Source organism: Rhinoraja longicauda, chromosome 4 (assembly GCF_053455715.1).
Source record: "Rhinoraja longicauda isolate Sanriku21f chromosome 4, sRhiLon1.1, whole genome shotgun sequence".
NCBI classification, from domain to species: domain Eukaryota; kingdom Metazoa; phylum Chordata; class Chondrichthyes; order Rajiformes; family Arhynchobatidae; genus Rhinoraja; species Rhinoraja longicauda.
In genome coordinates, this window is record NC_135956.1 from 4,543,717 (window position 1) to 4,566,445 (window position 22,729).

Below are 22,729 nucleotides of genomic sequence, written 5' to 3' on the forward strand. Positions count from 1 at the left end.
AGACATGGTCTGAGCTGAGGCTGAACCACACAAGCGGCATTGAACTCCAACAGTCAGCAAGTCACTGCAAGTTTTTAGCTATGTCGGAATTTCTCTGAAATTATTTCCAATTTATAAACTGACAGCGGAAAAATAGTAATGTGAGGAGTTCACTATTACAAGTTCACCGATTCTGAATTCTGCCTCTCTGGATGAAAACGTTTTTCCTCAACTCAGTCCGAAATGGCCTACCACTTATTCTTTTACTGTGACCCCTGGTTCTGGACTCCCCCATCATCAGGAACATTTTTCCTGTATCTACCCTGTCCAATCCTCTAAGAATTTTATATTTTTCTATCAGATCCCCTCTCATGCTTCCAAAATCCCAGCGAATACAAGCCCAGTCAACCCATTTTTTCATCATATGTCATCATTCTTTAATATTTCTTCCAGCTGGAACATGATCCCACCACCAGTCATATCTTCCTCTGCCATTTCCTTTCTGCTTTCTGCAGGGACCATTCTCTCGAAAGCTTCCTGCTGTGCCCATCCTCCCCCCACAACACCCCCCCCCCCCCAATCACTTCTCCGACCAGGCATTTACTCTACAACCATAGAGGCCTAACCTGCAAACTGGGGTATGTAATGAGGTGTAACCTGTGCTTACACCTCCTTACATACCCCAGTTTGCATTGACGGTGCTGAAGTAGGGATGGTTGAAAACTTCAAATTCCTCGGACTCAATATCACCAACAACTTCTCCTGGACCACCCATATTGAAGCAACGACCAAGAAGGCTCACCGACACCTCTACTTCCTTAGAAGGCCTCGGAAAAATGCCTTTGCAACATTTTAAAGAGAGATATTTAAATAAAGATATGCATTTAGATTTAAACAAAATATGGATGAAGCTTTTTAGTTATGTGATTGCACTGTGAAGGAGTATAAGAAAATAACTGCAGATGCTGGTACAAATTGAAGGTATTTATTTACAAAATGCTGGAGTAACTCAGCAGGTCAGGCAGCATCTCAGGAGAGAAGGAATGGGTGACGTTTCGGGTCGAGACCCGAAACATCGCCCATTCCTTCTCTCCTGAGATGCTGCCTGACCTGCTGAGTTAGTCCAGCATTTTGTGAATAAATACCTTTGCACTGTGAAGGAGGCTCATTTTTTTTATAGAGCACCTCATTCCCCTAGAAATTGGGGAATAAATCAAACTCCTGGAGGAATTCAGCAGGTCAAGCAGCATCTGTGGAACCAAAGTGATGTTTGACGTTTTGGGTCAAGACCCTGCATCGGGAAAGATGAAGTTCCTGCAGTATTCCTTGCTCCAGATTATAGCACCTGTTTTCATCGAGGGATAAAGACGATGAATATATATTGCAGCCAAACAAAAGACAGTGAATGTTACCAATACTACAAATGGAAAATCTGAACAGATTCCAATGGTTGGTATTTAATATTCTACTGTATATTTGAATAAGGTATCATGTTTAAATATGCAAATTACACTGTTCACCCGGAACCACACAGAAATTTAAGATTATTGTTTAATGTTCATTGTTTTTTTTCTTTTTTTTCCTTTTTTTTCTGGAAGTGGAGGACATGCCCTACTTGTGTTCACTGGAGTTTAGAAGGATGAGAGGGGATCTTCTAGAGACGTATACAATTATAAAAGGACTGGACAAGCTAGATGCAAGAAAAATGTTTCCAATGTTGGGGGAGTCCAGAACCAGGGGCCACAGTCTAAGAATAAAGGGTAGGCCATTTAAAACTGAGGTGAGAAGAAACTTTTTTGTTGAATTTGTGGAATTCTCTGCCGCAGAAGGCAGTGGAGGCCAATTAACTGGATGAATTTAAAAGAGAGTTAGATAGACCTCTAGGAGCTGGTGGAATCAAGGGATATGGGGAGAAGGCAGGCACAGGTTACTGATTGTGGATGATCAGCCATGATCACAATGAATGGCAGTGTTGGCTCGAAGGGCCGAATGGCCTCCTCCTGCACCTATTTTCTATGTTTCTATTAGTCCAGGAGACATGACCACATCTTGACAATTAGATCCATGAACTAAGACTGAGAGTGGGATCTCGTTGAATGAAAGACAAATCAAATCATAAAAGCAGATAAACATGGAAATCTTGGTTTGGCTGCTCTGATGGAACAGTAATTTAATCACATATCCAGAAGAGACGGGAATTGAGATGCTGTAATTACTTTAGTATCAAACTGATAAAGATATTCTTGACTAAGCTGCTTTAAAAGGAACAAAAGGATGTGTGACAATTTGGAAGCTAGAAGAAGCAAATTAATATCAAGAAAATATATTGAATATGTTGTCAAAAGTAAGTAAGTTGGAAGACTTGGTTCATTTTCAAAATAGATAACACATGGATTGAATTCTGGAAAATATTTTAAATACTTATTATCCTGTGACACTTAGTACAAAAATCTTTAGCTAGAGTTTTATGCTCCCTGACAACTTTAATAGTGTGTAGCTGGAGGTAATTATAACAGGCTGAGATGTTTCACAAGATTAACCTTGGGAGCTCAGAGAGGCTTGAAGAAATTGAATTGGCAAGCAAAGCAAAACAGATGCATCTTTTTCAGAAACTTTGGTTAAGTACATGTTTCAGCACCAGTTGGACCAGAAACTCTTCCAAAGCAAAATAAGTCTGTGCTCCATGTGAAAGAGTTCAATTTAGAATTCAATTGCTGAAACTTGGCACTTGGAATAATTTGCCAAATCTGTTCTACTGTGGATATGGTGGCAGCTGGACATGATGCAGAAATTACAAATGGCATGCAGTACCTGTCTGCTGTCATTTATCCTCAACATTATTTGGTGACCTGTGGCCTATGAATGTTGTGGGCCCACCAACATAGAAATACATTTTGACAAAACTTTATGGACTCCTGTTTTGCTAAAGGGGGATTTGAATTCCAGATCCGTTTTCATTAACTTTGAGGTATTAATTATCCCCTAAGGACATCTGCTTCTAACATTTGTCTTATTGTTCGGGCCCACCTGTTGAAGTTTCTCAGACTCCCTGATCATATCTTCAACCCACTCCATCTAACCATCACCCCATCCCTAACTCCCAACTGGACTATGACCTGACTGCTTCCCGAACCATCAACCTAACCACTTCCATTAACATCCATATCCTGCCCTGCCCCTTCATGTCCTTGAGAATCTATGCTATTAGCTGATGTAGTTAGCGATATTGATATTTTGTTGTAGATGGTTGTAGATGGTTGAGGATGGTTTCTTTTGTTGTTGTCTTAGCTAATATAAAATGAATGCTTATTTTCAGTAAAAAGCAGTAAGATGGATGCTTGTGGTAGAAATGTTATCATTGGGAATGGAATGTGTTTGTCCCTCTAGGAGTGATATGGAGTAGACAGAGGCATCTGCAGAGACAGAGACAGAGGTTCTTTGTTCTAAAATTACTCCCTTGTCTGATAGTCTTGGCTTGTGTATTAAAACAGTAATAGCATAGATTCTCATCCTGATTAACACCTCCTCCCACTGCGGTCCCAATATGAGCCTCAAAGACACAACTCACCATTCAATTTCATGAATCCTAATTCCTTTCCCAATCATGTGCCGAGTGCATGATATTACTATTGGCCCCTTATACAGATTGTCAAGGTCCTCAATCAATATTACTCCTCTGTTTTGTTTTACTGTAGAAGAAAACACAAATACCAGGGAATTTGGGAAAGTTAATGGAGGTGTCTTGAGGACAGAACATATAATAGTTGAGTTGGTGCTAGATAGACTAACATGTATGAAGGGAGCTCTCCCATACCTGATCAGATATATCCAAGGAGCCTATGGAACCTGGAGGTAATTGCAGGAACACAGGGTAGAGTTGTTAGACATCTAGAGGTATTAGACAATGTTAGAGGCATTAAACAATGATCGTTAGACATCAGTGAGATGCTGGAAGATGAGAAGGTGGCTTATATTGTGCCTCTATTGCAGAAGGGCTGCAAAGAAAAATGAGGAACTATAGACCAACTATATGCCCAATATATATGATAGGAAAGTTACTGGAGAGGATTCTGAGGGATAAGATGGACATGCATTTGCAAAGAAAGGGGTTGATTAGTGTTAAACAGCATAGTTTTGTGCATGGAGTATTGAGCCCAATTAATTTGATTGAGCTTTTAGAACTTAGCCAGGGACAAACATATCATCTTTATGGACTTCAGCAAACCTTTAGTAAGGTTCTGCACGGGAGGCTGCTGTGGAAGGTTATCTTATATGGGATTCAGGGTAAGCTAGCTCAGTGGATACAGAATTGGCTTAATGGGAGGCAACACAGGGTGGTAGTGCAAGGTTGTTTTGTGGACTGGAGGCCTTTGACCACTAGTGTGCTTCAGGGATCATTGCTGGGCCCATTGCTGTTTGTCATCTATATCAACGATTTGGATGGGAATTAGTTTGCAGACGACACCAAAATAGGTAGTACAATAGACTGTGGAAAACAGTTATTAATAGTTACAGCAAGATCTTGATCAGCTGGGCAAATGGGATGAGGAATGGGTAATGGTTAATTCAAATGTGTGAACTGTTACATTTTGTGAAGTTAAACCAACATGGTACTTTCACAGTGAATCCTGGAAAATGTTGTAGAGCAGAGGGATCCAGTAAATAGTTCCCTGAACGTGAGATCGCAGGTAGATAGAGTGGCGAAGAAGGCTTATGGCACGGTGGCGTTTATCAGTCAGGGAATTCATTATAGAACTGGATATTATATTACAATTATATTGGTCATTGGTGAGGTTGCACCTGGAGTATTGTGTTCAGTTTTGGTCACCCTGTGATAGGAAATATATCATTAAGCTAGAGAGAGTGCAGGGAAAATCCATGAGGATTTATAAGGGAGAAGTTGAGCTGACTAGCCCTTTATTCCTTGGAGCACAAGAGGCTGAGCAGTGATCTTATCAAGATGAATGAAATCATAAGAGGAATAGATAGGGTGAATGCACAAATATTTTTCCCAGGATAGAGTAATCATGAACTAGAATGTATAGGTTTAAGGTGAGAGGGGAAAGATTTGAAAGGAACCTGAGGGGAAACTTTTTCACACAGAGGGTGGTGGCTGTATGGAATGAACTGTCTGAGGAGGTATTTGAGGCAGGTACAATAACAATACAAAAATCATACTTTGACAGGTCAGAAGAAGACGGGTGGGACCAGCTTGGATGAGGCATCGTGGTTTGGTCAAAGGGCCTGTTTCCATGCTGTATGGATTTATGATTCTATAACTCCATATCAGAATGTTTAAGACTGTACAACCCTTACATTTTTCATCCATTTGTATGAATTTAAATCATTCCTGTACATGGTGGCGCAAGTGGTAGAGTTGCTGCTTTTCAGCACCAGAGACCCGGGTTCGATCCTGACTACGGGTGCTGTCTGTACGGAGTTTGCACGTCCTCCACGTGAACACGTGGGTTTTCTCCGAGATCTTTGGTTTCTTCCCACACTCCAAATTCGTACAGGTTTGTCGGTTAATTGGCTTGGTGTGTGTAAGTTGTCCCAAGTGTGTGTGTGTAGGACAGTGTGAATGTGTGGGGATCGTTGGTCGGTGCAGACTCGGTGGGCCAAAGGGCCTGCTTCTGCGCTGTATCTCTAAACTAAACTCAACTGAACTAAACAATGTTTTGCTTGGTGATGGGAATTCTTGAGGGAAAGTGGAGAGTTTTGTCAGATATATCCTGGTACATGCAATGTGTATTTGTGTGTGTTGATATTTACTTATCGGCCATAATTCATCTCTAAATAAATTTCCTGAAATAAAATAGCATGTGGTACTTAGGCCACGAGGCAAAACATCGGAGCATTTTTTAAAGTTTCATTTTCCCAATCTGTTCTAAAGGTTCGCAGCAGTCCAAACAATAACTGGACTTCAAGTTTTGAGATACTGATATTTTTCTCTAATTGTGCATCTGATTAAACCCTTAAATCATGCTGGAACTACTCTCATCATTCAAAGTACAGTGACTAAGTAAGTTGATGTGAATTAAGATTAATATTGGTTTTATAATATGCTTTCGCAACAGTCTAAGCCATTTACTGCTATATTAGAAAAAATCTACTGAATCTAATGAGTATCTTAAAGGTCAATATTCTTCACTGTAATTTTATTTTAGTTGTAATTGGATGCAATTTGATTGATTTTGCAGAGTTGTGATATATATCAATGATGTTACCCCTGTGTGGTGAATCAGTTTTAAACAATAAAAGCACATTTGGAATATAGATACAATGTTATAGAACAGGCATTTATCCTATATGGTTGAAACCTCAGGTCCACCAACAAATATTGTGAAAAGGCATGAGGTAGGATGAAAAATTGCTTCGGAGCAGGAACAGAAGAGAAAATGAGGAACAAAGTGAGATTTTTTCTGCATTGAGGAAAGAAGATGAGACTTCTTAGATCACAGTGAGGAATGTGGGGAATCGGTGTGGTGGCTGATTTAGATTTATTTTAGATTTAAAGATACAACGCGGAAACAGGCCCTTCAGCCCACCGAGTCTGCGCCGCCCAGCGATCCCCGCACATTAACACTATCCTACACCCACTAGGGACAATGTTTTACATATTACCCACTCAATTAACCTACATACCTGCACGTCTTTGGAGTGTGGGAGGAAACCGAAGATCTCGGAGAAAACCCACGCAGGTCACGGGGAGAACGTACGAACTCCGTACAGACGGCGCCCGTAGTCAGGATCGAACCTGAGTCTCCGGCGCTGCATTCGCTGTAAGGCAGCAACTCTACCGCTGCGCCACCGTGCCGTGAAAGTTATGTAAAGTTTTATGTAGTTGTGTGTCTTGTTTCTTTTTTTGGTATGGCTGTACGGTGTACCTTAATTGGTACACGTGACAATAAACAGACCTTGAAACCTTGATATATCTGATTTCATTAGTAGGATTAGTGTGGTTCCTCATCGTAGCCATGAAGTGCATTTACTCCGTACTCTGGTTGAGATTGTAGTTATCAGAACTACTCAGGAAAAACACTGGAAGATTTTAATGACACATATTATTTTTCATGGCGTAAGGGTAAAGAAAAGCAAGAAGTTGCAATTGCTAAGCAAATATTATCTAAGAAATATAGAACTAGAAGATTTAGCACAAAGTGCAACAGTTTTCTGTTTGGCATTTAATCCTAAGCCAGTCGCTAATTCTAATTGGATACTCTATATGGAGAATGATTTCCAAAGTTAATTTAAGAAAATAACTGCAGATGCTGGTACAAATCGAAGGTATTTATTCACAAAATGCTGGAGTAACTCAGCAGGTCAGGCAGCATCTCAGGAGAGAAGGAATGGGTGACGTTTCGGGTCGAGACACTTCTTCAGACTGATGACAGGGGGGCGGGACAATGGAAGGACAAAGGTGGAGACAGGAAGATAGAGGGAGATCTGGGAAGGAGGAGGGGAAGAGAGGGACAGAGGACCTATCTAAAGTTGGAGAAGTCGATGTTCATACCACTGGGCTGCAAGCTGCCCAGGCGAAATATGAAGTGCTGTTCCTCCAATTTCCGGTGGGCCTCACTATGGCACTGGAGGTGGCCCATGACAGAAAGGTCAGACTGGGAGTGGGAGGGGGAGTTGAAGTGCTCGGCCACTGGGAGATCAGTTTGGCCAACGCGGACCGAGCGCAGGTGTTGAGCGAAGCGATCGCCGAGTCTGCGCTTGGTTTTGCCGATGTAAATAAGTTGACATCTAGAGTTAATTTGCTATCTTCCAGATGCTTGGAGATTCCTGGGTGCTATTCTATTTCACAAAATGCTGGAGTAACTCAGCAGGTCAGGCAGCATCTCAGGAGAGAAGGAATGGGTGACGTTTCGGGTCGAGACCCTGGGTGTTATTCAGTGACCTGAACATGCATATAATCTCTGGTAAACAGCATCTCACATCAACCCGGGCAGCACAGCTGGTAGAGCCACTGCCTCGGGGCGTCAGAGTCCCTGGTTCGATCCTGACATCTGGTGCCGTCTGTGCGGAGTTTGCCCGTTCTCCCTATAACTGCGTGGGTTTCCTCCGGGTGCTCCAGTCTCCTCCCATGTCCCGAAGGTGCGCGGGTTTGTAGGTTAATTGGTCGCTGTAAAAATTGGCCCTGGTGTAGGGAGTGGACGTGAAAGTGGGATAACATAGAACTAATGTGAGCGGATGATCGATGATCGGCGGGGACGGTAGGCCGAAGGGCCTGTGTCCATTCTGTTTCACTGAACTAAACTGAACTAACCGAGCAGGCACTCCAGCTGCTCATAGGTTCGTAAGTCCTAGGAGCAGAATTTGGCCACTCAGCTCATCAAGTCCACTCCGCCATTTAATCATGGCTGATTGTTCTTCCCCTCTCAGCCCCATTCTCCTGCCTTCTCCCCATAACCGCTGATAGCCGTACAAATTAAGGATCTGTCAATCGCCTTGAAAATATCCATTGGCTTCCATAGCTCTCCGCGGCAATGAATTCCACAGATGCACCACCCTCTGACTAAAGAAATTCCTCCTCATCTCCTTTCTGAAGGTACATCCTTTTATTCTGAGACAATGTCCTCTGGTCCTAGACTCTCCCACTAGTGGAAACATCCTCTCCATGTTCACTCTCTGCAGGCCTTTCACTATTCGGTGCGTTTCAATGAGGTCCCCCCTCATCCTTCTAAACTCCACTGAGTTCAGGCCCAGTGCCGTCAAATGCCCACACTGTAATGATTCTGCCCAACTAAATTGCTCTTCCGCTAGGTGTTCCATGTTTATGGCACACTGCAGATAAATACCAATTTTCCAATGCCCCTGCCAACCTCTGATTGCCGAACCATTCTTTTAAGGGTTTCTCTCATGGTGGGATTTTGCAGGGCAAAGTTGGGCTTTGTGCATACAAAACCAAGGATTTGAATTCAAACATGCATGATACTTTTTTTAATATCTGCTATAGTATTGTTCTCACGGGCCTTGAAACACCTTGTGCTATGGTGCCTGACTGTGGTCTTTCATGCTTGAAGTATTTCCAGGCCATATTAAGTATTCAGAGATATTACTTTGAGACTTTTGATATTTTAAAACAATCAGACAAAAATCTGTCTCTCAACTCTTCTGGCAACTGTATTGCTGAGTGCAGTGGCAAGCATCCATTCAATTCCCTTCCGTAAGCAAATAATGGAACATCAAATGCTCAGGAGAATCTGATGTGTACGTGACAAGGACAGGTTGACAGATGACTTCACCAAGCAACGTCTGCAAGCCGCTCCTCTTCTCAAGGATTCACAGCAACCTTAGGGCCTCAGTTTTACAACAGGTTCCCCAGCAGTGGCATTGCTGCGATTACTGAACTCAGCGGGACAGGCAGCATCTCTGGAGAGAAGGAATGGGTGATGCTTCCTCAGACCCTTCTTCTGAACAAGGGTGTCGACCCAAAACAGCACCCATTCCTTCCCTCCAGAGATGCTGCCTGTCCCTCTGGGCTACTCCAGCATTTTGTGTCTATCTTTGGTGTAAACCAGCATCTGCAGGTCCTTCCTCAGCTATACAAGCTTTGGTTAACAGAAACATAGAAGCATAGAAAATAGGTGCAGGAGGAGGCCATTCGGCCCTTTGTGATCATGGCTGATCGTCCACAATCAATAACCCGTGCCTGCCTTCTCCCCATATCCCTTGATTCCACTAACCCCGAGAGCTCTATCTAACTCTCTCTTAATTCCATCCAGTGATTTGGCCTCCACTGCCCTCTGTGGCAGAGAATTCCACAAATTCACAACTCTCTGGATGAAAAAAGTTCCTTCTCACCTCAGTTTTAAATGGCCTCCCCTTAAATCTAAGACTGTGGCCCCTGGTTCTGGACTCGCCCAACAATGGGAACATTTTTCCTGCATCTAGCTTGTCCAGTCCATTTATAATTTTATATGTCTCTCTAAGATCCCCTCTCATCCTTCTAAACGCCAGTGAATACAAGCCTAGTCTTTTCAATCTTTCCTCATATGTCAGTCCCGCCATCCCAGGGATCAATCTCGTGAACCTACGCTGCACTGCCTCAATTAGAAGTTAAGTAATCGCAGCAATGCCGCTGCTGGGGAACCTGTGGTAAACCTGAGGGCCCGAGGCTGCTGTGAATTCTGAGAATTCCTGAATTTATTGGAGCTCCTTGAAGAAGCAGAATTGGCAGTGGATAAACATGAGCGGGAATATAAATTCTACATGGATTTATACAAGATAGCTTATAAGGTGCCACGTCAGCATTTGTTTCAGCAAATGTTAGCTCACGGCGAAGGAGGTAACAAATTAAAACAGATAAATGGTTTGCAGACAAGCGGGAAACTGGAGTAGGCATAAAGGTGTCTCTCCCTGGCTGTCAAGATGTAATGACTGATGTGTCACAGGGATCAGTGCTGGGGCTTCAACTTTTTACAATTTATATAAATGACCATCGAATAGGCTTTCGGTACATCGGCCTTCATCAGTCAGGGTATTGAGTGTAGATACACTTAAAATGCTGGAGTAACTGGGCGGCACGGTGGCGCAGCGGTAGAGTTACTGCCTTACAGTGAATGCAGCGCCGGAGACTCAGGTTCGATCCTGACTACGGGCGCCGTCTGTACGGAGTTTGCACGTTCTCCCCGTGACCTGCGTGGGTTTTCTCCGAGATCTTCGGTTTCCTCCCACACTCCAAAGACGTACAGGTATGTAGGTTAATTGGCTGGGCAAATGTAAAAATTGTCCCTAGTGGGTGTAGGATAGTGTTAGTGTGCGGGGATCGCTGGGCGGCGCGGACCCGGTGGGCCGAAGGGCCTGTTTCCGCGCTGTATCTCTAAATCTAAAATTTAAATCTAAACTCAGGAGGTCAGGCAGCATCTCCGGAGAAAAAGTAAGGGTGACATTTCAGATTGCGACCCTTATTCAGACAAGCAGGAATGTTATGTTACAGTTGCATAAAAACATTGGTGGGGCCACGTTTGGAGTATCGTGTTCAGTTTTGGTCACCCTGCTGTGGGAAGAATGTCATAACGCTGGAAAGCGTGCCGAGAAGATTTACGAGGATGTTACCAAGACTCGAGGGCCTGAGCTTATAAGGGAGAAGTTTGGCAGGCTATGTTTTTATGATTTGGAGCACAGGAGGCTGAGGGGTGGTCTTATTGAAGTCTATAAAATCACGAGGGGAATAGATAGGATGAATGCACTGTCTTTTTCCCAGGAGAGGGAAATCAAAGTTTAAGACGAGAGGTGAAAGATTTTATAGGAACCTGAGGGGAAACCATTTCACACAGAAGGTTGTGGCTGTGTGGATTTAACTGTCTAAGAAGGTGTTTGAGGCAGGAGGCAGAAAAGGGAAACACTCAGACCCAATATGTAGGAGAGAAAGAAGGGAAAAGAAATAAACTGAGAATAAGAAATGATGGGTCCCTTAAATGTGTATATTTTAATGCTAGGAGCATTGTAAGAAAGGTGGATGAGCTTAGAGCCTGGATTGACATCTGGAAGTATGATGTTGTGGCGATCAGTGAAACATGGTTGCAGGAGGGTTGCGATTGGCAATTAAATATTCCAGGATTTCATTGTTTCAGATGTGATAGAATCGGAGGGGCAAGAGGTGGGGGTGTTGCATTGCTTGTCAGGGAGGATATCACAGCAGTGCTTTGGCAGGACAGACTAGAAGGCTCGATTAAGGAGGCTGTTTGGGTGGAACTCAGAAATGAGAAAGGTTTAGCAACACTTATAGGGGTGTATTATAGACCGCCAAATAGGGAACGAGAATTGGAAGAGCAAATATGTAAGGAGATAGCAGATATTAGTAGTAAGCACAGAGTGGTGATTGTGGGTGATTTCAATTTTCCGTATATAGACTGGGAATCACATTCTGTTAAAGGGCTGGATGGTTTGGAGTTTGTAAAATGTGTGCAGGATAGTTTTTTGCAGCAATACGTAGAGGTGCCTACCAGAGAAGGGGCAGTGTTGGACCTCCTGTTAGGAAATGAGATGGGTCAGGTGACGGAGGTATGTGTTGAGGAGCACTTTGGGTCTAGTGATCATAATGCCATTAGTTTCAATATCATTATGGAGAAGGTCAAATCTGGACCAAGGGTTGAGATTTTGGATTGGAGAAAGGCTAATTTTGAGGAGATGAGAAAGGATTTAAAAGGAGTGAAATGGAAATTGTTGTTTTATGAAAAGGATATAATAGAGAAATGGAGGATATTTAAAGGTGAAATTTTGAGAGTACAGAGTCTTTATGTCCCTGTTCGGTGGAAAGGAAAGAATAATAATTTGAAAGAGCCGTGGTTTTCCAGGGAAATTGGACACTTGGTTCGGAAAAAGAGGGAGATATACAATAAATATAAGTGGCAGGGAGTAAATGAGGTTCTTGAGGAATATAAAGAATGTAAAAGGAATCTTAAAAAGGAAATTAGAAAAGCGAAAAAAAGATATGAGGCTGCTTTGGCAAGTAATGTAAAAGTAAACCCCAAGGGGTTCTACAGATATGTCAATAGCAAAAGGATAGTGAGAGATAAAATTGGTCCATTAGAGAGTCACAGTGGACAGCTATGTGCTGAGCCGGAAGAAATGGGGGAGATATTAAACAATTTCTTTTCTTTGGTATTTACCGAGGAGAAGGATATTGAATTATGTGAGGTAAGCGAAACAAGTAGAGTAGTGATGGAAATTAGGAGGATTAAAGAAGAGGAGGTACGGACACTTTTGAAGAATATAAAATTGGATAAGTCTCCAGGTCCTGATAGGATATTCCCTAGGACATTGAGGGAAGTTAGTGCAGAAATAGCAGGGGCTATGACGGAAATATTTCAAACGTCATTAGAAACAGGGATGGTGCCGGAAGATTGGCGCATTGCGCATGTTGTGCCTTTGTTTAAAAAAGGTTCTAAAAGTAAACCTAGCAATTATAGACCTATTAGTTTGACGTCTGTGGTGGGAAAATTAATGGAAAAGATACTTAGGGACAATATATATAATTATTTGGATAATCAAGGCCTGATTAGAAACAGTCAACATGGATTTGTGCCTGGAAGGTCATGTTTGACTAATCTTCTTGAATTTTTTGAAGAGGTTACCACGGAAATTGATAAGGGCAAGGCTGTGGATGTTGTCTATATGGACTTCAGTAAGGCATTTGACAAGGTTCCACATGGAAGGTTGATTAAGAAGGTTAAATCGTTGGGTATTAATAGTGAGGTTGCAAGATGGATTCAACAATGGCTGAATGGGAGATACCAGAGGGTAACGGTTGACAATTGTATGTCAGGTTGGAGGCCAGTGTCTAGTGGAGTGCCCCAAGGATCTGTGTTGGGTCCACTGTTGTTTGTCATTTACATTAATGATCTGGATGATGGTGTGGCAAATTGGATTAGTAAATATGCAGATGATACTAAGATAGGTGGAGTAGTTGATAGTGAGGTAGATTTTCAAAGTCTACAGAGAGACTTGGGCCTTTTGGAAGGGTGGGCTGAAAGATGGCAGATGGAGTTTAATGCTGATAAGTGTGAGGTGCTGCATTTTGGTAGGACAAATCAAAATAGGACGTACAGGGTAAATGGTAGGGAATTGAGGAATGCAGTGGAACAGAGGGATCTGGGAATAACTGTGCATTGTTCCCTGAAGGTGGAATCTCATGTGGATAGGGTGGTGAAGAAGGCGTTTGGTATGCTTGCCTTTATAAATCAGAGCATCGAGTATAGAAGTTGGGATGTAATGTTGAAATTGTACAGGGCATTGGTGAGGCCAAATCTGGAGTATGGTGTGCAGTTCTGGTCGCCAAATTATAGGAAGGATGTCGACAAAATGGAGAGGGTACAGAGGAGATTTACTAGAATGTTGCCTGGGTTTCAGCACTTAGGCTACAGAGAGAGGTTGAACAGGTTGGGTCTTTATTCTTTGGAGCGTAGAAGGTTGAGGGGGGACTTGATAGAGGTTTTTAAAATTTTGAGAGGGACGGACAGAGTTGACGTGGGTAGGCTTTTCCCTTTGAGAGTGGGGAAGATTCCAACAAGGGGACATAGCTTCAGAATTGAGGGACAAAGGTTTAGGGGTAACATGAGGGGGAACTTCTTTACTCAGAGGGTTGTGGCTGTATGGAATGGGCTTCCGGTGGAAGTGGTGGAGGCTGGCTCGATTTTATTATTTAAGAGTAAATTGGATAGGTATATGGATAGGAGGGGATTGGAGGGTTATGGTCTGAGTGCAGGTAGATGAGACTAGGTCAGGGAGAATGGTCGGCGTGGACTGGTAGGGCCGGACAGGCCTGTTTCTATGCTGTAGTTGTTATATGTTATATGTTATATGTTACTACAACAACATTTAAAATACATTTGGATATGTACATGAATGGGATTTAGAGGGATGTGGGCTAAACGCAGGCAGGTAGAACTAGTGCAGATGGGACATCTTAAGTGACATGGACAACGGGCCAAAGTGCCTGTTCCATGCTGTAAGCCTCGATGACTCCATGAATTGAATGAAGAAAATCACGGATTGATGCAAGTACACTGATGACACTTGGAAGGTAAACAGAAAGAGAGCATCAAGAGACCACAAAAGAATGTTGATAGATTATCAACGGTGGCGCAGCGGTAGAGTTGCTGCCTTGGAGCGCTTTCAGCGCCAGAGACCCGGGTTCGATCCTGACTTAGGGTGCTGTCTGTACGTTCTCCCCGTGATCACGTGAGTTTTCTCCGAGATCTTCGGTTTCCTCCCACACTCCAAAGACGTACAGGGATGTAGGTTAATCGGCTCTCTATAAAATGTAAATTGTTCCTAGTGGGTGTAGGATAGTGTTAATGTGCGAGGATCACTGGTCGGCGCTGACTCGGTGGGCCGAGGGGCCTGTTTCCGCGCTGTATCTCTAAACTAAACTACACTAAACCAGATGGTCAAAGATTTAGCAAATGCAGTACATTGTAGGAAGATGTGAATTACACCAGCAGAAGTGCAACTTGAGCATAATATTCAGTTTGAACAGTAATTCACAGCAAGTGATAAGGAATTGGCAGCCAACTTTTTTATGTTGTCTGATTTTCTTTTCCATTACCCGCAATGAGTTCCATTTCTATCAACGCCATCTGCTTCAAACCCACATATCCTTTCATCCCTCTCTCTCTCTGCAGATGTTAATTATATTTTTAAAGATCGGCTCAGTGAAGCAATAAAAATCTGAAGCTAATTTTCCATCGGTGAATGTTTCCCTCACAGTGAATCTTTGATTAAAATGTCTTTGGCTGTATGAACTGTGAAAGTAATTCCTTTGGGGAGACAAGAAAATTGAGTCATTCAATGGAATGCTGGTGCAAAATCCAACTCTTTCTTCAAAATCAATAATCTCGAATATGGATAAATGCACTCAGCCAACATTATGCCTTTGTATCTCAAAGGGTTGCAGGGCATTTGGAATAATTTAATTTTGCTCATGTCATATATTCTGCTCGGTAATTATATTTTGAAAGCCCATGCTCTGAGTAAAGTTATTTTTGTTTCATTGTAATTAATAATTTGGTCAGACTAATTCATTTCAAAAGGGAGTTACAAGTTATTCTGCTCCGTCCAGTCTCCATTAGTGAGTGTGAAATAATTTGAGTGACACCAATTGACTAGTCCAGACACACAAACACTGTTAGAACAGTTTAATTAGGTTTAAATATCAGTGAATGCTTTTAATTATTCACTGCACAAGAACGGCACGGTGGCGCAGTGGTAGAGCTACTGTCTTACAGCGCCAGAGACCCGGGTTCGATCCTGACTACGGGTGCTGCCTTTGTGGAGTTTGTACGTTCTCCCCATGACCTGCGTGGGTTTTCTCCGAGATCTTCGGTTTCCTCTCACACTCCAAAAACATACAGGTTTGTAGGTTAATTGGCTTGGTTTTAATTGTCCCTAGTGTGTGTAGAGCAATGTTAATGCGCGGGGATCGCTGGTCGGCGCGGACTTGGTGGGCCGAAGGGCCTGTTTCTGCACTGTATCTCTACACTAAACTAAACTAAGCTAACATGCATATTAAAAGGACCTAACAGATGAAAACCTCACGGCTTAGTTTGGTTTCTGACCTCTCCATTTTCAAATCTTTAATTATCTTCAGCACTGAAAATCTTATAAGATTTTGCATAGCTGGCATAATATTGATAGAAATGAACATCATTGCCTTGACAAATAGGTTTATTGTTAAAAGGATTAAATTATATAGCCAGGCTTTTAAATATAATGAGTGTATGTATGTCTGCAAATCAAATCATTTTATGAGCTCATTAAACCAGGATTTGAAGAGTAAAATTGTAACTTTATTTTACACAATTATCAATAATGAGGTCCAACTTGCGTGCCCAATGTTTAGCTCAGAGTCCTGGCCCAATATTGCAGCAGCCCATTAAAAACTGGAAACAGCAGCGTACTGTTGGAGATGTGCCCAGTCTATTCAGGATTCTTCTGCAGCTGCTAACACAAAGTATTAGAATATTGAACACTTCCACCAGTTTGTGGAATAGGCAGTTAGAATTTTTCTCTTACATCTAATTCAGCAACCGTGAGCCAACAATTACAATTTCCCTCTTTAGAAAATAGCAAATGCCTCAAAAATAGAAAGCACAACTTTATAACTTTTAAACCACATGAATGTAAATACTTTGGACTTTGCTTAACTTCTGGCCTTTGGTTTGTGCTTGCTTGCTGCATCATGATCACTGACTCATCCAGTCACTCGGTCGGTCACCCAATCATTTGTCACTCAGTCACCAACTCACGCAGTTATTCAGTCACAGAGACATCAACTCACCCAGTCACCTGGTCATCCAGTCACCAACTCACCCAGTCACCTGGTCACCCAGTCACCTGGTCACCCAGTCACCTGGTCACCCAGTCACCTGGTCACCCAGTCACCCGGTCACCCAGTCACCAACTCCCCTGGTCACCTGGTCACCTGGTCACCCAGTCATCAACTCACCTGGTCACCCAGTCACCAACTCACCCAGTTACCAACTCATCAACTCACCCAGTCACTTACTCACCCAATCACTACTCACCCAGTCACCCGGTCACCCAGTCACCAACTCACCTGGTCACCTGGTCACCCAGTCACCAACTCACCTGGTCACCTGGTCACCCAATCACCAACTCATCTGGTCACTTGGTCACCCAGTCACCAACTCACCTGGTCACCCAGTCACCAATTCACCTGGTCACTCAGTCACCAACTCACCTGGTCACCCGGTCACCAACTCACCCAGTCACCTGGTCACCAACTCACCTGGTCACTCAGTTACCAACTCACCTAGTCACCCAGTCACCTGGTCACCCAGTCACCTGGTCACCCAGTCATTAACTCACCCAGTCACCTGGTCACCCAGTCACTAACTCACCCAGTCACCTGGTCACCCAGTCACTAACTCACCCAGTTACCTGGTCACCCAGTCACCAACTCACTGGTTACCAACCCACCCAGTCACCAACTCACCCAGTCACCTGGTCACCCAGTCACCTGGTCACCCAGTCACTAACTCACCCAGTCACCTGGTCACCCAGGTTCCTTGCTGCAAGACAAAGATGGTCTGATGCTTGGCACCAATGTCAGTGGGTATTTTTACGGTAGAGATAGGCAAATACTTGATTGGAACGGGTGTCAAGGGTTGTGGGGCAGGAAAGGCAGGAAAATGGGATTAGGAGGCAGAGATTAGCCACGATTAAATGCGGAGTAGACTCGATGGGCCAAATGGCCCAATTCTACTCCTCTAACTTGCGAACTTGGGAGCATTGCCTTCCGTTTTATACAGAGATGTCAGCAAAGTGTAATCATGTTTCAGCTGCATGGCTATAATTCCATAAATAGCATGATTACGTTAAATCTATTCATCTCTCTGGTCATTTACTTTATTGCTATTGTTTGAGAGCTTGCCAGGCACAAATTGGCTGCTCAGTTACCAACCTTGCAATGGTGACTGCAGTTCAAAATTGTTTCAGCAGTTGTGAGACCATTGTGGCTTTCTGAAGCTTTGAAATAAGTGATAGCAAAAACATGTCATTTTCCTTCTTGGTACAATACATAAATAATTCAAAGAAATGGGCATGGATTTCTTTGCTGCTTCCTCTGAAGCATTTCTTCAGGGAGTGAAATAAAAGTGAGATATGATGAGTGATAGCGCTCCCACATCATTTATAATGATGAACCCAAGCATATAATGCAGAAGGATTTCAACACAAATCAATTTAAGGAAAAATGATAGTGAGTTGTGTTATTTTTCATGCAACAAAAGAAATTTACCCCAAATATTTTAGCGTCTTTTCATCAACTAGGCTTGTATACACTGGAATTTAGAAGGATGGGAGGAGATCTTATCGGAACGTATAAGGTAATTAAGGGGTTGGACATGTTAGAGGCAGGAAACATGTTCCCAATGTTGGGGGAGTCCAGAACAAGGGGCCAAAGTTTAAGAATAAGGGGTAGGCCATTTAGAACTGAGATGAGGAAAAACCTTTTCAGTAGAGAATTGTGAATCTGTGGAATTCTCTGCCTCAGAAGGCAGTGGAGGCCAATTCTCTGAATGCATTCAAGAGAGAGCTAGATAGAGCTCTTAAGGATAGCGGAGTCAGGGGGTATAGGGAGAAGGCAGGAACGGGGTACAGATTGAGAATGATCAGCCATGATCACATTGAATGGCGGTGCTGGCTCGAAAGGCCGAATGGCCTACTCCTGCACCAATTGTCTATTGTCTATTGTAAAAAAATGGCAGATGTTGGAAATCTAAAGTAAAATCTGAAAATGCTTATCTTTCTTTAGGTGTGGCTATTTCCAATCTTTCTCTGTTTTCGAATTGAAATTCCACTAACAACTTTTTTTTTTGGGGGGGGTTCAGGATTTTGGGGGGCTGTTCTGCATGTTTTGTGATGAATGGAAATGCCCACTGCCCAATATACAGTTTGGATGTTTTTATTGATTCTACCACAAAAAAACATTGTAAGTTGCTAGATCAAAGCTTGTTTTTAATTCCCCCGATTAATTGAAACGTCAGCCAATATCATTGCAATGTATTGTTGAATCGTGATATCACCATGGCACAAAACCAGGCCATTCGGCCCATCAAATCAGAGACGCTAATTGTCAACCAACTCAGCCAAACACATCAACTAGCTCTTTCTGCACTGTCCTGCAAATTAATGGCCTCTAAATCCCCATCCCCCTTTTGAAAATCTCCATTGACTGTTTCCACCCAGGAATGAAATCCAAATCTCAACAACACTACAAATAACGATGATTATCCTCACTTCTTCCAAATCTTTTGCTTAGTACTCATCATTCATTACGTTAAAGCTGGTTCAATTAGCTATTTGCAAATGGAGGAAGCTTCACTTTATGTACCATACCACAAACCATCATGATCTTGTTCAATGCCAATAAGTGTCATCATCGGCATCTTTGCTTCATTGAGAACAACCTACTGCCATCTAATCTTAGAGTTAAAATCTCTCCCTCTTGAAACTTTCACATCATTGCTCAAGGGCACTAATCAGAATTGGATTAGCTTGACAGAAAGTATTTGACATAGTTTCACTACCTTTGCTCTCTGTGTCTCGATGTACAAAGTCCAAAATATAATTAGTTTTACAAAACACTTTCTCAACGTTCTACAATTTTAAAACAGTTATGCATGCAGAAATACACAGTAGATTTGAATTCTTTGGATCTGGTCCTAATTGATGTCCTGGTCATTGGTTTCAAATTATTCCCTGGCGAACAATATCCTTTCACTGATTACAGTTCACAAAACACAGAGTATGAAAGAAAAACAACGCAAGATTTTTATAGCGTTTTTCATGGCCTCAGGACATTCCAAAGTGCCTTCTGGCCAGTGATGCAATTTTTTCAGAGTAGTCGCGATTGTAATGTTGGTAACATAGCAATCAAAGTTCACACAGCAAAGTTTCACAAGAAACAGTGAGGTAATGACTAATGCATCATTAAAGGAAATTAGACACGAAATGCTGAAGTAACTCAGCGGGTCAGGCAGCATCTCGGGAGAGAAGGAATGGGTGACGTTTCAGTCTGAAGAAGGGTCTCGACCCGAAACGTCACCCATTCCTTCTCTCCCGAGATGCTGCCTGACCCGCTGAGTTACTCCAGCATTTTGTGAATAAATACCTTCGATTGAAACCATCATTTGCAGTTTTTTTCCTACACATTAAAGGAAATTATTTTATTTTAGCACAGATTTCTCTGAGCGCAGTAAAATGGAGACTAGATTTTGGAGAGTGAGTGACTTTGGTGAAGTCAGGGCAGTAATGATAATTGAATACACTGATGAAATTAAATAACTATTCTAAGACGAGAGTGCCAGAGCAGATTTGTCGCCATCGTGGTACATGGGATCACTCTGACCACATCCATGGTGAATCTTTGCAATCCATGGATATTTTGCCCAGAGTTGATGAGCTGGTGTTGGAGATTCAGACACTCCCAGTCCACCTGGGAGGGAGAAAGTTTAGTTTAGTTTAGTTTAGTTTAGTTTAGTTTAGTTTAGTTTAGAGATACAGCATGGAAACAGGGTCCACGCCAACCAGTGATCCCAGCATTTTAATAATATCCTATACCCACTAGGGAATTTTTTGTTAAAACATTTTACCAAGCCAATTAACCTACAAGCCTGTACGTCTTTGGAGTGTGGCAGGAAACCGAAGATCTCGGAGAAAACCCACGCAGATTACGGGAAGAACGTACAAACTCTGTACAGACGGCACCCGCAGTCGGGATGGATCCCATTCTCCTGCCTTCTCCCTGTAACCCCTGACCCCTGACACCCGTACTAATCAAGAAGCTATCTTTGCCTCACAAATATTCATTGGCTTGGCCTCACACAATCTTCTGTGGCAAAGAATTCCACAGAATCACCACCCTCTGACTAAATAAATTCCTCCTCATCTCCTTCCCAAAGAAATGTCCTTTAATTCTGAGGCTATGACCTCTGGTCCTAGACCCTCTCCAACTAGTGAAAACATCCTCTCCACGTCTCTTTTCTCATTCAATTACGATGTGCTGGAGATTTCTTCACACTTATTTTAGGAGAGGGAAAGACAGTAATGCAACAGATATTTGTTTACAGAAGGTAACAGACCAGTTAAAGAGGATAGATTGCAGTGATCATTTATGCCCAATAAATATCATCGAATTTCATTTCTGCAGTAGAAGATATATGTAAATGCCACGGAGATGGATGTTATGTTCAAGAAATACTTTATTTTACATTCCTGGAGAGAATAAACAGAACCAAAAAATAATGTGACCAGATCTCCAAGCAGCAGTATAATTTTGTTGATTCATATGGCAATATAGCTTTTTTAAAGTGCAGTACACCCCCAAATTTAATAATTTAAAGAATTATCTTAAGGTTTACTCAGCATATCGACTGCTGTTGTTACCCATGAGATTTCCTTCGTTGACTTTCAGATTGGCTGCAAAGGAGGGAAGGATGTGTCCTTTGATTCAACATCACAGTATTATGGAATCATTTACTTCATGTGAAAAGTGATTATTTTGTTTTGGCGATTTAAAAACAAAATATTTTCACCAAGAATAATATCACAGTCCATGATTACTCCAAGGAGAAAATAATATTTGGGCATTTACCTCCTTAATGATTGGAGTTGCAAAAGTGCCAATTGCAACCAAGCAACCAAGGCCTCCAAGATTTATTCACCAATGAATCACTCTTGTGCATGCACATAAGCCATATCTTTATGGATCACGGCCATGCTGGCCAACTGGTTTGCTGGCGAGGAGACTTTGGGGGCACTGCTATAATTTCAAGTCAAGTTGAGTTTATTGCCATCCGCACAAGTAGGGTAAGGTTATCGGTGCAATGAAAAGTGTGCTTGCTGCAGCATCACAGATACAGGGACAGCACACAGAAACAACAATTATACATAAATTGCACATGAATTCCACAAGAAAACAAAAGTGCAATCCACAATTAGAAATAAAAAGCCCGTGGTAGTGCAAGAGGTGGTGTTTAGTTGCGGAAGTCGGGTTAGGGCTGTGCAGGTCGGTTCAAGAACCTGATTAGTGTAGAGATACAACGCCGAAACAGGCCCTTTGGTCTGCCGAGCCCGCACCGACCAGCGATCCCCGCACATCAACACTGTCCTGCACACACTAGGGACAATTTACACATACACCAAGCCAATTAACCTACAAACCTGTATGTGTTTGGAGTGTGGGAGGAAACCGAAGATCTCGGAGGAAACCCACGGGGTCACGGGGAGAACGTACGAACTCCGTACAGACAGCTCCTGTAGTCGGGATTGAACTCGGGCCTCTGGTGCTGGAAGCGCTGTAAGGCAGCAGCGCTACCGCTATCGTGGCCGCCCTGATGATTGTAAGACAGCATATATTCCTGAACCTGGAGGAATGGGACTTCAGCTTCTGTGTCTCCCGTTCGCTGGTAATGAGAAGAGAGTGTGGCCCTGATGCTAGTGATCCTGGATGATAGCCACTGCCTTTTTGAGACAGCGATTCATGCAGATGCTATCAATGTTGAGGCTGGCTGTGCCTGTGATGGACCAGGCTGAGGCCACAAGCCTCTGCAGTGGTGACCGTAGTTCTGTTCTCCATGGATGGATTACTGCTCCACCTGGCCAAATGCCCGCCAAGCAATCTGCTGGCGGATAGAATGAATGTAGTTAAAAATAAATGAAAGATTAATGCCACGAAAAATGAAAGCGACACAACCAATGACCACAGTGAAAACAG

At 42.8% G+C, this 22,729-nt stretch overlaps 1 protein-coding gene across 2 annotated transcripts in view; it reads left to right on the top strand.

Moving 5' to 3' along the window:
• Window positions 1-22,729, top strand: part of csmd3b (CUB and Sushi multiple domains 3b) — a 1,698,079-nt gene that overhangs the window by 797,490 nt on the left and 877,860 nt on the right. The window lies entirely within an intron of this gene.